A 10,711-nucleotide genomic window follows, 5' to 3' on the forward strand; every position below is an offset into this window, starting at 1 on the left:
CTCCAGGCTCCTTTAATGAAAGGCAACCGTTTAACGGCACCTCTTCACGTCACCCCATCGCCTCACCTCTCCCAGGTGTGGCCCTAGAGTCTATTAAGCATCTACTCTATACCAGGTGGTGACACATCCACAAGCTCATTTAATCCTTCACAATACCCTTCGGAAGGCATTTAACAGATAAGGAAACCAGCTCAGAGAGGCTAAGTAACCTGCCTGAGGTCACACAGCTTGGAGGTGGCTGAGCTGGCCTTCCAATGCAGGCCCCGTCATGAAGTTCCTCATGCCTATGGGTGGGTGGATTCACCCTGGAGGAGCCCTCAGAGAGCCAGTGCCACTAGGTCTCTTGTTTGTCAAGGAGGAAATGGATACCCAGCACCGGATGCCAGTGCCCCAGGCCATGCCACAGGCTTCTGGAAGAACCAGGCAGGATTAGAGAACTTTCTTTTGGCATTGGATGCCTGGCAGGAGGGGCTCTGCTGGGAAAGCTCTTTCCTTTACTGACACCAGGTCTCCACTCAGAGGCTACCTCCTCAGAGAGAAGCCTTCCTGGACAGTCCTGGCAGAAGGAGAGCTCTATCACCCTCCATCTTCTGGCCTGTCTTTATTTTTCTTCATGGCACTTACTGTCACTTGCAGTTTTATGTATCAAATTATTTATTATCTCCCCACCCCCCAACTAGAATGTGAGCTCTGTGAGTCAGGGAACGTCTGTCTTGTTCCCTTGCCTAGAATAGTACCTGGCACAGACTCAACAATTTTTTGTGGAATGAATGAATGAATGACTGAATGAAAGGAGTCAGGTGGTAAAGGAAGAAGTTTACGCTTACGGGGGAAAGTTTGCTGTGAAGACAGACTTATTAAGGGCGAGCTAAATAGACCAATCTAGGTGGAGGAGGGGAATGAGAAGTATTTTAGAAAAGGGAAGGGGCCATGTACAGCCATGTGGTCTGGCACAGAGACTGTAAAGTGAATGGTGCCCCTGCCAGTTGTACAGTTCTCAACTTGTACAACAGTGCATGGCACCCCCGGGGAGGGGGGAGAACCCAACAGTTTTGGCCCCCTCAGCAGCGATGAGTGGAGGCAGCTCTACAACTGCCAGCGGCTGGAGGAACGGGCTGTTCCCTCCACGAGGACGCCACGTGGTCGTGGTTAGCAGGGTGCTAATCCGGTGGCGGTGGCTCTGTCGCCACGGACGGTCGTCCAACCAGGGGGAGCAACTGTTCTGCTGTTAGTGAACTCTGGTACCTGGATTGCCCAGCGGGACGTGGGTGGGGAAATCACCCCGACACACCCCACAGACACACGCCAAACTCAGCGGACAAAGATAATCACCGCAGCGGTGGCACCGGGGGGGCTGGGGGGCTGTTTCCTGGGCCAGCGGTGAGCTCTGCAGGAAGAGGACGCTGTGTTCTGAGACGTCTCAGCGAGAAGCCTGTCCCAGCCCCCTCCTCCTCCCCGGCCCTGCAGGCCAGGCGCAACAGCAAAACCAGCCCCAGGATGGTGAGGCCCGGCTTCGATGAGTCACCTTGCCCACAGCCAGCTTGCTGGGCGATCTTATCGGCTCCTCTGCTTACTTAATTCCTTGGCTGACATCACCACCACCTCCATCCTCTCCTTCTCGGCACTGCAGCCTGCAGCCTGGTGTACCCTGGAAGGGAAGGCGCTGGAGGGCTCTTGCCAGAAGCTACCAGGGCAGGTAAATTAGGACCCTCAGCTCTTTGGTCTTCAGCCTCAAGGCTCTTGGCCTAGCTCCTTGCTGCATATGGGCCTTGGTTGACCTCCCAGGAAATACTGTCTGGAGTCAGGTCTGAGAGACACCTTCCCACCCCTGCCCCGTACTTACTCCCTCTCTCCTTGTTCAGATGTGGGCCAAGCTGCTCGCCCGTCACTGTGTCCAGCTGGATCCTTGGGGCGCAGTCCCCGCGCCCAGCCCTCTGCTGCCTCAGCCATTTGCGCCTAAGTTCTGACTTGTGCAGACCCAGCTGCCTCCAGGCCTCCGTGTTGGGCCTCTGGGTTCCCAGGCTCAGGCTCTGCTGCCCCTCCATCCAGTCACCCTGTCTGGGGACCCGGCTCCCTCAGAGGCCTCCCCCAACTCTTTCCTCTGCCTCTGCCCACCGCCTACCCCAAGCAGCCTCCTGGGAGCCTAAGCCAGTCCTTTTCATCCGTAGCCCAAGGTTCCCTCTCTCCTCCTCTCACCTTGTCACCGTCCCCCTGCTGACCCAGTGCGGTCAGTGGCACATGGAGGGTGCCATGGGGTCAGTAGAGCGGTGACAGGGGCGACCAGAGACATGTGCTGTTTTCATTTCGGCCTCCCCCGGTCTCCCCTCTGTGGCCAAGGGGGGATGAGAAACCAGGGGTTCAATCCTCTCCCCACACTGTCCTACTCTGTCTCCTCCCCACCATTAGAGATGGACAGCAAGGGGGTGAGGCTGAGAGGCCACCAAGTGAGGCTCAGGCCCTAGTCCGTGACGGGAGGCTGCCCAAGCCTGGCCTGCCAGGGGGCGGTGAGGGAAGGGGGTGGGGGCAGGAGAAGAGCCAACCCTTTGAACTGCTGGACAGCATGCTCGTGGCCCCCAGGAGACAGCTCCTCCAATGTCCCTGCCTGGGGCCAGGGAAGGGGGAGGGGGAGGTTTCTCAACACCAGTCACTTTTACTCTAGTTGTTTGACAAAATGAATTGTTCTTAGCAGGAAAAAGAAAAAAACCACACAAAAAAACCAAAAGCCCCACCACTGAGGTCACTCCTATTACCCCAGCAGCTGATGAAAAGATCCTGAGAGCAGATAACACACCTGGGCCGGGGCTGCTGTCCTTCCCCTGCCCCCATTCTCCCTGCCTGCCCACTCTGCACCCAAACACTGGCTGCTGCCCCAGCACCCTGGAACATTGCAGAATGCTGTTCCAAATAAGGAGGGGGTGGGCCCAGAGAGATGCCTGGAGGAGCAGGCCTGGTCTCAGTCCCACACACCCCAGTCTTGCTGGGTCTCTGTTCCCCCAACTGCCAAATGGGGGAAAACACTGAAGAACCAATGAAATAATTAATGTGAAAGTGCTTGGCAGTGATCACTAGCCAGCCAGCAGGCTGGGGTCCTGTAGAGAAGGGAAAAGGGAGTTAAGGAGGGTTTCCGAGAAGAGGTCACGTCACCCCTCAGTGATTTAAGAACATTAAATCAGTTGACTACATCCGCCCTTGGAATCTTGCAGGTTCCCTTTAGGCCCCGCACTGAGTTCTTATTAATGCCCTCAGAGACATGCACACCTTGAGAATGATGGGCACCATTGCTGAACTCAGCTTGTGGTCTACTCAGACCCCTGGATCCTTTTTCAAGTTTGAGAACACAGGGTCATCAGTTTAGTCTAGTGGGTGTTCTGCTGTAGTACTTCCCTCCTTGGCTGCAGACTAAGCTCAAATTCTAGTCAACCCTGACTGCTTTCCTCGTTGGAGAGTATAGCCTGATTTCAGCTGCAGTTTGAGGTTTTATCCCCTTTAACCCTGAGCCCAAAGCTCACCTACACTCACATAGCCCACACATACCTCAAACTCATTTATCCCAGACCGAACTTGTAATCTTTCTCTCACTAGCCCCTTCCTTCACTTGTGTTCTAGGAGCTTAGTTCATGGTAAGACTCCCCACCACCCAAGCAGGAGGCTGAGTCATCCTTGACCACACCCTTCTGTCCACCACATCTGATTATCCATCTCATCTAGTGGATTCTAACACTGGTATCTTGACTCTTCCTCCCCTCTTCCCCATTCCCCACACCCCCCAGGTTTTGTAATAGTTTAGATCCTCATCTCTTTTCTTAAGAGTGGCTAGTGGAACCAATCAGACTTCCTGGGCCATCCTCCACCCAGCCGATGTGATGACACCTTCCCCTGCTGGTGGCTCCTGCCTGCCTCTCTGCCCTCATGTCCCAGCACTGCAGGACACGCACAGCCCAGCCCATGCGCGTGCTGGAAACAGCTGGGCCAGACTCCTCCCTTATGTTTGCTCAGGCTGCTGGGAAAGCCTTTCCTTCCTTGTCACCTGCAGAGCGTCCCCTCCTCCAGGAGGCCTCTCAACTGGATATATGTGTGGGTCACTCCTTCCTCAGTACCCCACTCTGCTCTGTCCATTCCGTGCCGAGTGGCTGAGGGTGCACTGCCCTATGGTGCCTCGCCGGCCACAGAGGGGCCTTCATCCTCTCTCTACCCAGACCCCGATCCCACCAAGAGCGTGGTGGGTACACACCAGGCAAATCTGGGTGGAATCCAGTTTTGCCCGTTTCCCACTGGGGACCTCAGACAAGTCACTTTATCTCTGAGCATACTTTTCCTCGTCTGTCAGATGGGGTAGTATCATTACCTGCTTCCCAGGATGGGTAACTGAGCCAGTCAAGTGCTTGGCACAGAGCCTGGCACATCATGAGAGGACAGCAAATAGCTCTCATGGTTTCTGCTCTTGTTATTAATCACTAGGACCTGGGAGAAAGTGCAGATAACTCAGGGCGGCTGACACCTCAGCCCTTCCCTCCCCTCCCCAGACTCTGCAGTACAGTCCCTTCATCCCCTCTGCCCTTGTTCAGAGCCCCCTGTTCGCCCCCTTTCTGGTTGTCTGCTCTTGCCACCTAGACAGGGGCTTGGGCAAGGCCACCTCGTCCCCTTTTGCCAGTCCTTCCTCCCAGGACCCACTGCTGTCCACATGGGGCCGTGACACCCAGTGTCAGAATTGTTCTCAGCCTGGGGGCAGTGTGGGCTGCCATGCTCATCTCCTTACTGCAACTGTGGTGGCTTGCTCAGTAAGACCCCAAAGTTTGGCCCCAACCACACAGGGAGTGAGATGCTGAACTGGCATGCTGACATACCCTGGTCTTCTGGCCCCAAGGCCAAGACTCTATCCATTCTGCCCTGCTGCTGTCCCTTCCAGTCTTTTTTGCATCTGTATGACTCAGTCTCCTCATCTGCACAATGGGCATAAAAATTCCTTCTCCTCCTTCTTCGTCCAGAGGAGGGGAGAAGAATAGGGTTAGGATGGGAAGCTGGGAGGAAGTGGAGACCGAGCTGTGTACAAGGCAGGTGAGCCTGGCTGGGGTGAGGACTATAAGAGGATAAACAGGAGGTGAGGGAGGCCAGTCCAGTCTCCACCCTTCCAGCAGCCCAAGTCCGGTGCCTGAGTCCACAGCGCCCCCTGCTGGCAGGTCAGCCAGAAGCTCCCTGTGGGCAGCACCTGCCTCAAGCTTCACATTTCCCTTTGGTGACCAGTGGGAAGGTGTCGCCCCTCCCCTCAGGGAGCCCAGTCTGAGGGTGGGAGCAGGTGTTTCTGTCTGAGAAGGGAGCTTCCTAGGCCAAGGGGTTCAGCATTCTCCTCCCGAGAACCTGCTGAAATCTCTTCCAGAGAGAAAGGTCTGCAGGCTGGCAGGAAGGCCGGTGGTCTGCTCCAAGCCCAGCAGCTACCCTTTGATTAGGACTACCTCCCCCGCCCCCTCCCCCACCCCTATCCCATAAGGACCATGGGGGAGACAGGTGAGGGCAGACGCTGAGAAATCAGGGTGAGTGGCTGCTCAGCTTCTTTGCTCGCCTTTGGGCCCGGCCCCCTAATCAGCACCCTCACCATCTAGAGATGGTCCTCCCAGCCCTCCAGAGCCCAGGCCCACCTTCCTCCTTGTCAGGACTTTTCTCCAAATTGGCAGCAGTTTCATCATCTCTGCATTTCCTTAGCCTGATTCTGTGTTAGGTGTTGGGGATTCAGGGAACAGCAAGCCCCTCACTAGCCCCCCAGGAGCTCAGACATACCACTATTCCCCCTCTGCTCTCCCTTCCTACTCATCCCCAGTATCTTCCCAGGGCTCCAGGACCTGCCCTGCAGAGCAGCCTCAACACACCCCAGATTAAAATGCAGCCAGTTGTGGCCACCCTCCTGCCCCCTCCCTGGAAAGTCTCCACTTACCACCCCCCAACCCTGGGCTCTGCTCACTGTCCTTGAGACTTTCCCCTCAAACTGCATCTTCCCGGACTGTTATATAAGGACCAGATCCTCTTCTAGGAAGTCTTCCTGGGTGGATCCCAGCCTCAATGATTTTCCTGAATTCAGTCTTTTCCAGAATCTGCTGGCACAGACAGCTGTGCACTGGGTGCATTTATTATCCTATCTGTCCCACAGAAGCTCTGGGCCTCAGGAGGGAATACCTCTGTCACCTCCTTCCCTGGTAAGACATGAGGCCATCCATACACGATCCTTTAAGTCCACTTACCATCAGTGGTTCTCAGCTGGACACAATTTTGCCCCCGGGGATATTTGGCAATATCTGGAGACTTTTTTGGTTGTCACAATTGGGAGGTGGTGCTACTGGCATCTCGTGGGTAGAGACCAGAGATGCTGCTAATGATCCTACAATGCACAGAACAGCTCCCACAGCAAAGAAATATCTGGGCCCAAATGTCAGTAGTGGCAAGGTTGAGAAACCCTGATTTAAATAAATCCACAGATTGAGGATTAAAATAGTGGCCAAAAAAGGGGCAATGGCTCAGGCGGGGGAAGGGCCAGAGCAGGCGTCTCAGAACAGACACCGGCTTCCCCTCCACGTGGGCTTTATACTCCCACGTGCCTTCTACACCCTTCTGTGGGCCTGTCGTGTCTTGTGTAAGTGGAGGCGACCTGACCCAGAGGAAGAGAAACCAGGTGCTGCCTAGACAGTTCCTGGGGAAGTGGGCTCTGTGTGGGGAACCCTTTGGGAGCCAGGGGTGCTTTTGCCTCAGTTTAGTCATCTCTAAAATGGGGATGGCATTCCCTTCCAGTCCAAATGGTCAAAATGGTCCTAAACAGTATCTCTCCGATGGGCACAGTCATTTCCCCCTCTGCTGATGGGCAGGAGCCCTCCCACGGGGTGGAGGGTGGAGTACTCACCACCAGCCCCTTAAACAGACGTGGGGGGTTATTGTGGCTCTAATTGCCCTCCCAGGAAACAGCTGTAAGAACAAGACCCCTTTGATAGGCTTCATCAAAGCTGCCTCCATGACCCCTGGGGACTGACTCGGGGGGGGTGGGGGGGGGGGGGGGGGGGGGGCAGAAAGAGCCTCCAGCTGGGAACAGCTGTTAGCCAGGCCCCAATGTAGAGGTGGAGGCTGTGAAGGGCATCCCCCTCTTTGGTTGGGGTTAAGAATGTCCCTCCTTCCTTCCTTCCTTCCTTCCTCTCTTCCCCTCCTCTTTCTTTAGTTTTTAAACTTTAGATTTATTTTTTATTGAGGTAACATTGGTTTATAACATTATATGTTTCATATGCACAACATTATTTTTCTACTTCTATATACCATACATTGTGCTCACAACCAAAAATATAGTTTCCATCTGTCATCATACTGTTGATCCCCTTTACCCATTTCACCCTCTCTACCCCCCAACTCCTTCCCCTCTGGTAACTGCTGCTCTGTTCTCTGCATCTTAGTGTTAGTTTTTGTTAGGTTTGTTCATTTATTTTTATGTTTGTTTGTTTGTTTTTAGATTCCACGTAGGAGTGAAATCATATGGTATTTGTCTTTCTCTATCTGACTTATACCCTCACGGTCCACCCATATTGTCACAAATGGCAAGATTTTTATCTTTTTTTATGGCTGAGTAATATTCCATTACATATGCAACATCTTTATCAATTCATCTGTTGATGGTGCCTCACTGTTTCTTAAGTGAACACGTCTGTGTAACTGTGCTTTCACTTTTGCTGCCATGTGTGTTTTTTGAGGGCATGTGATCGTTGGGTCCTTTCAAACAGTGTCCTTGCAGGCTTGATTTGTGGGAGCCGCAGTTGAGTGAGGGGCTCCGGGGCGGAGGTGAATGGAGGGAGACAGGCTGCTTCCCTAAGGAGGGCTGGGTTTGGAAACATCCTTTTCTTTTTATTTATTTATTTATTTACTTTTTTGGCTGCGTTGGGTCTTTGTTGCTGCACGTGGGCTGTCTCTAGTTGCGCTGAGTGGGGGCTACTCTTTGTTGCCGTGCGCAGGCTTCTCATTGCAGTGGCTTCTCTTGTTGCAGAGCACAGGCTCTAGGCACGCAGGCTTCAGTAGTTGTGGCACTCAGGCTCAGTAGTTGTGGCTCGCAGGCCCTAGAGCGCAGGCTCAGTAGTTGTGGTGCACGGGCTTAGTTGCTCCGCGTCATGTGGGATCTTCCTGGACCAGGGCTCGAACCCGTGTCCCCTGCATTGACAGGTGGATTCTTAACCACTGTGCCACCAGGGAAGTCCCATAGAAACATACTTTTCATGCAGGCAGAGGTTAAAGATTCTTTCCTAAAGTGAGTACTTACTAAATCTAACTCTGAGCAGGGAGGGAGCTTAGAGCTCCTCCCTGGACCAGTTCTCTCATTTTACTGACTGGGGGAGGGGGCGCGTCCTGAGGCTAGCTGGTGACTGGGAGTGGCCGAGAGGTGGGCCACTGTCTGGCATCTCCCTGGCCGCACTCCCTTCCCCGAATGGTCCCTTTCTGGGACCAGACCTTGGGCAGAGGTAGGAGTCTCAGCCGAGAATCTGGGCTTGCGCACAGCCTTAAACTGGACTTGGGTAGGGACTTTTCTAGGATCAGGCTGCTAGAGGGAGTAGGGTTCCCCCAGTAAACAACGAATCATTTTTTTAGTATTAGTATATCCCAACTATTGCACGGGACGTGCTTATAGTCAAAATGACTCGCTATTGGTCTGAAATTCAAATTTACCTGAGCATCCTGTATTTTCATTTGCTGACTCTGGCAAGTCTAGTTCAGGGCCAGGGGCCTGGGGGCTGGTGCAGAAGCAGGGAGGTTTCAGCCATGTTCCACCCCAGGACAGCTGCCTCAGGCCCACCCAAGTCAGGCTCTACCAGCTGAGTGTTTCCTGGGGCCAGCCTTGTGCTAGGAGCAGTGGGGGTGACATTCTCTGAGACCCATGGCTCTGCCTGCAGATCCACCCACATGCTGCAGCTCAGTGGGCCTGGGTGTGGGAGCAGCGTTACTGCACGGGGTCTGGAGACCAGGCTGGTCAACGGGAGCTCTCCTGCAGATGTGGCCACTGTTTTCCAAAAGTCAAGAGATACCATTGTGATGAATAAAATGCACATTTGTTTAAAGGCAAGCATTACATAGTAGCTTTTGGCTCTTAAAGCTTTTTCTCAAGAAAATACCAAAAGTGTAATTACTAGGGGAGAGGGATACTTCTGGGGCTTTCATGCTGGAAAAAATTCTGAGGACGATTAGGTCTGAGGATTCTAGGACTTGACCTTTCATGGACCATGGACCCAATGGGCATCTGGTGAAGCCTATGGACTTTTTCTTGGAATAATGTTTTCAAATGTATAAAATTAAATCCACAGGACTACAAAAGAAACCAGTAGTGCAAAACTACAGAGGTCAAAACATGAAGGAAACAGCTTTATAAAAGAGTAATACACACGCTTCTTTACTTACACTTTGGTGGTGATCATTTTAAAGCAGTGATGGGTAGATATTTCAAAAGATGGGCAACAATTCCAATGTGATCTCAAAATCTCTGTGATTTCTGTTGGTGACAAAGTCACAGTTTCTGCAAATACTACTGTAGATTGTTCCCTGCATTTACAATAAAGGAAATGCTAAATTTCAGTTAGATGCTAGTGAAAATAAAGATGTATATTTTTTTCTCATCCAAAGTCATGGATGCCTGAATTCTATCCACAGACCTCCTGGGGTGGGGAAGGTGGTATCTGAGGTCCTTAGGTTAAGGGCACCTGCTCTAGAGGGAAAGCCCACAGGAGGGACTTAGAATAGAGCACAGGCAAGAGTCACGCATTCTCAGAAACAAGGAGAAATCAGATAGAAACATAATGGGCAACCTGAGGGTGTGGGTCTGTGTGTAGGTGGACTGTGTCCGCCCACAGGACCCCTGGGAAGACCCCGAGGATGCTCCCACTTGCACTGCCTGCGCCAGACTTGTAGTCCCTGGGTTAAGCATTGCCCTCTGTGTCCACAGCCACAAAAAAAGATCTGAACGTTACCCACCTTCCAAACGCTCAAAACACTGCGGTTCAGAAGGCAGCCCAAATATCCTCAGAAGAGCGCCCACAAGGAGAAACAAGCTTGACTTCTATGCCATCATCAAGTTCCCCCTGACCACTGAGTCGGCCTTGAATAAGAGAGAAGACAACAGCACACCTGTGTTCATTGTGGAGGTCAAGGCCAACGAGCACCAGATCAAACAGGATGTGAAGCAGTTCTATGACATTGACGTGGCCAAGGTCAACACCCTGTTAAGGCCTGATGGAGAGAAGAAAGCGTATGCTCACCTGGCTCCTGACTATGATGCTTTGGATGTTGCCAACAAAATTGAGATCATCTAAACTGAGTCCAGCTGGCTAACCCTAAATATAAGATTTTTCACTATTGAAAAAAAAGGCATTGCCCTCTGACATCCTTCCCCCGCTAGTGTGGAGTGTGTGGTCCGACCGGAGGCACTGGGGGCTGGGGTCTGGGCCTTCTGAAGAGAAGGCCCTGAGGGGAAGGCCTCAGGCAGGGCTGGTAACCTGGTGAGAAGGCCCTGGTTTTTGTATTTTTTTAAAACATTTAAGTGGCGGAAGGACTCACACAATACAAACACAAATGCAGACCTGAAAGTACCTAGGCAACTTGATAAGCGTATTGTCACAGGAATCAGGACATTATCATGAGGACGTTTGGAATTTATAAATAATGCCCTCTTGCAGGATGTCAGCTCTAACCCCAGTCTGACTGCTTGTTA

At 52.7% G+C, this 10,711-nt stretch overlaps 1 pseudogene; it reads left to right on the plus strand.

Moving 5' to 3' along the window:
* The first annotated feature begins 1,516 nt into the window (after window positions 1-1,516).
* On the plus strand, window positions 1,517-10,313 carry LOC118905770 (annotated as a pseudogene).
* Window positions 10,314-10,711: the final 398 nt, after the last annotated feature.

The sequence above is a fragment of the Balaenoptera musculus genome, chromosome 13 (genome assembly GCF_009873245.2).
Source record: "Balaenoptera musculus isolate JJ_BM4_2016_0621 chromosome 13, mBalMus1.pri.v3, whole genome shotgun sequence".
In the NCBI taxonomy this organism is placed as follows: domain Eukaryota; kingdom Metazoa; phylum Chordata; class Mammalia; order Artiodactyla; family Balaenopteridae; genus Balaenoptera; species Balaenoptera musculus.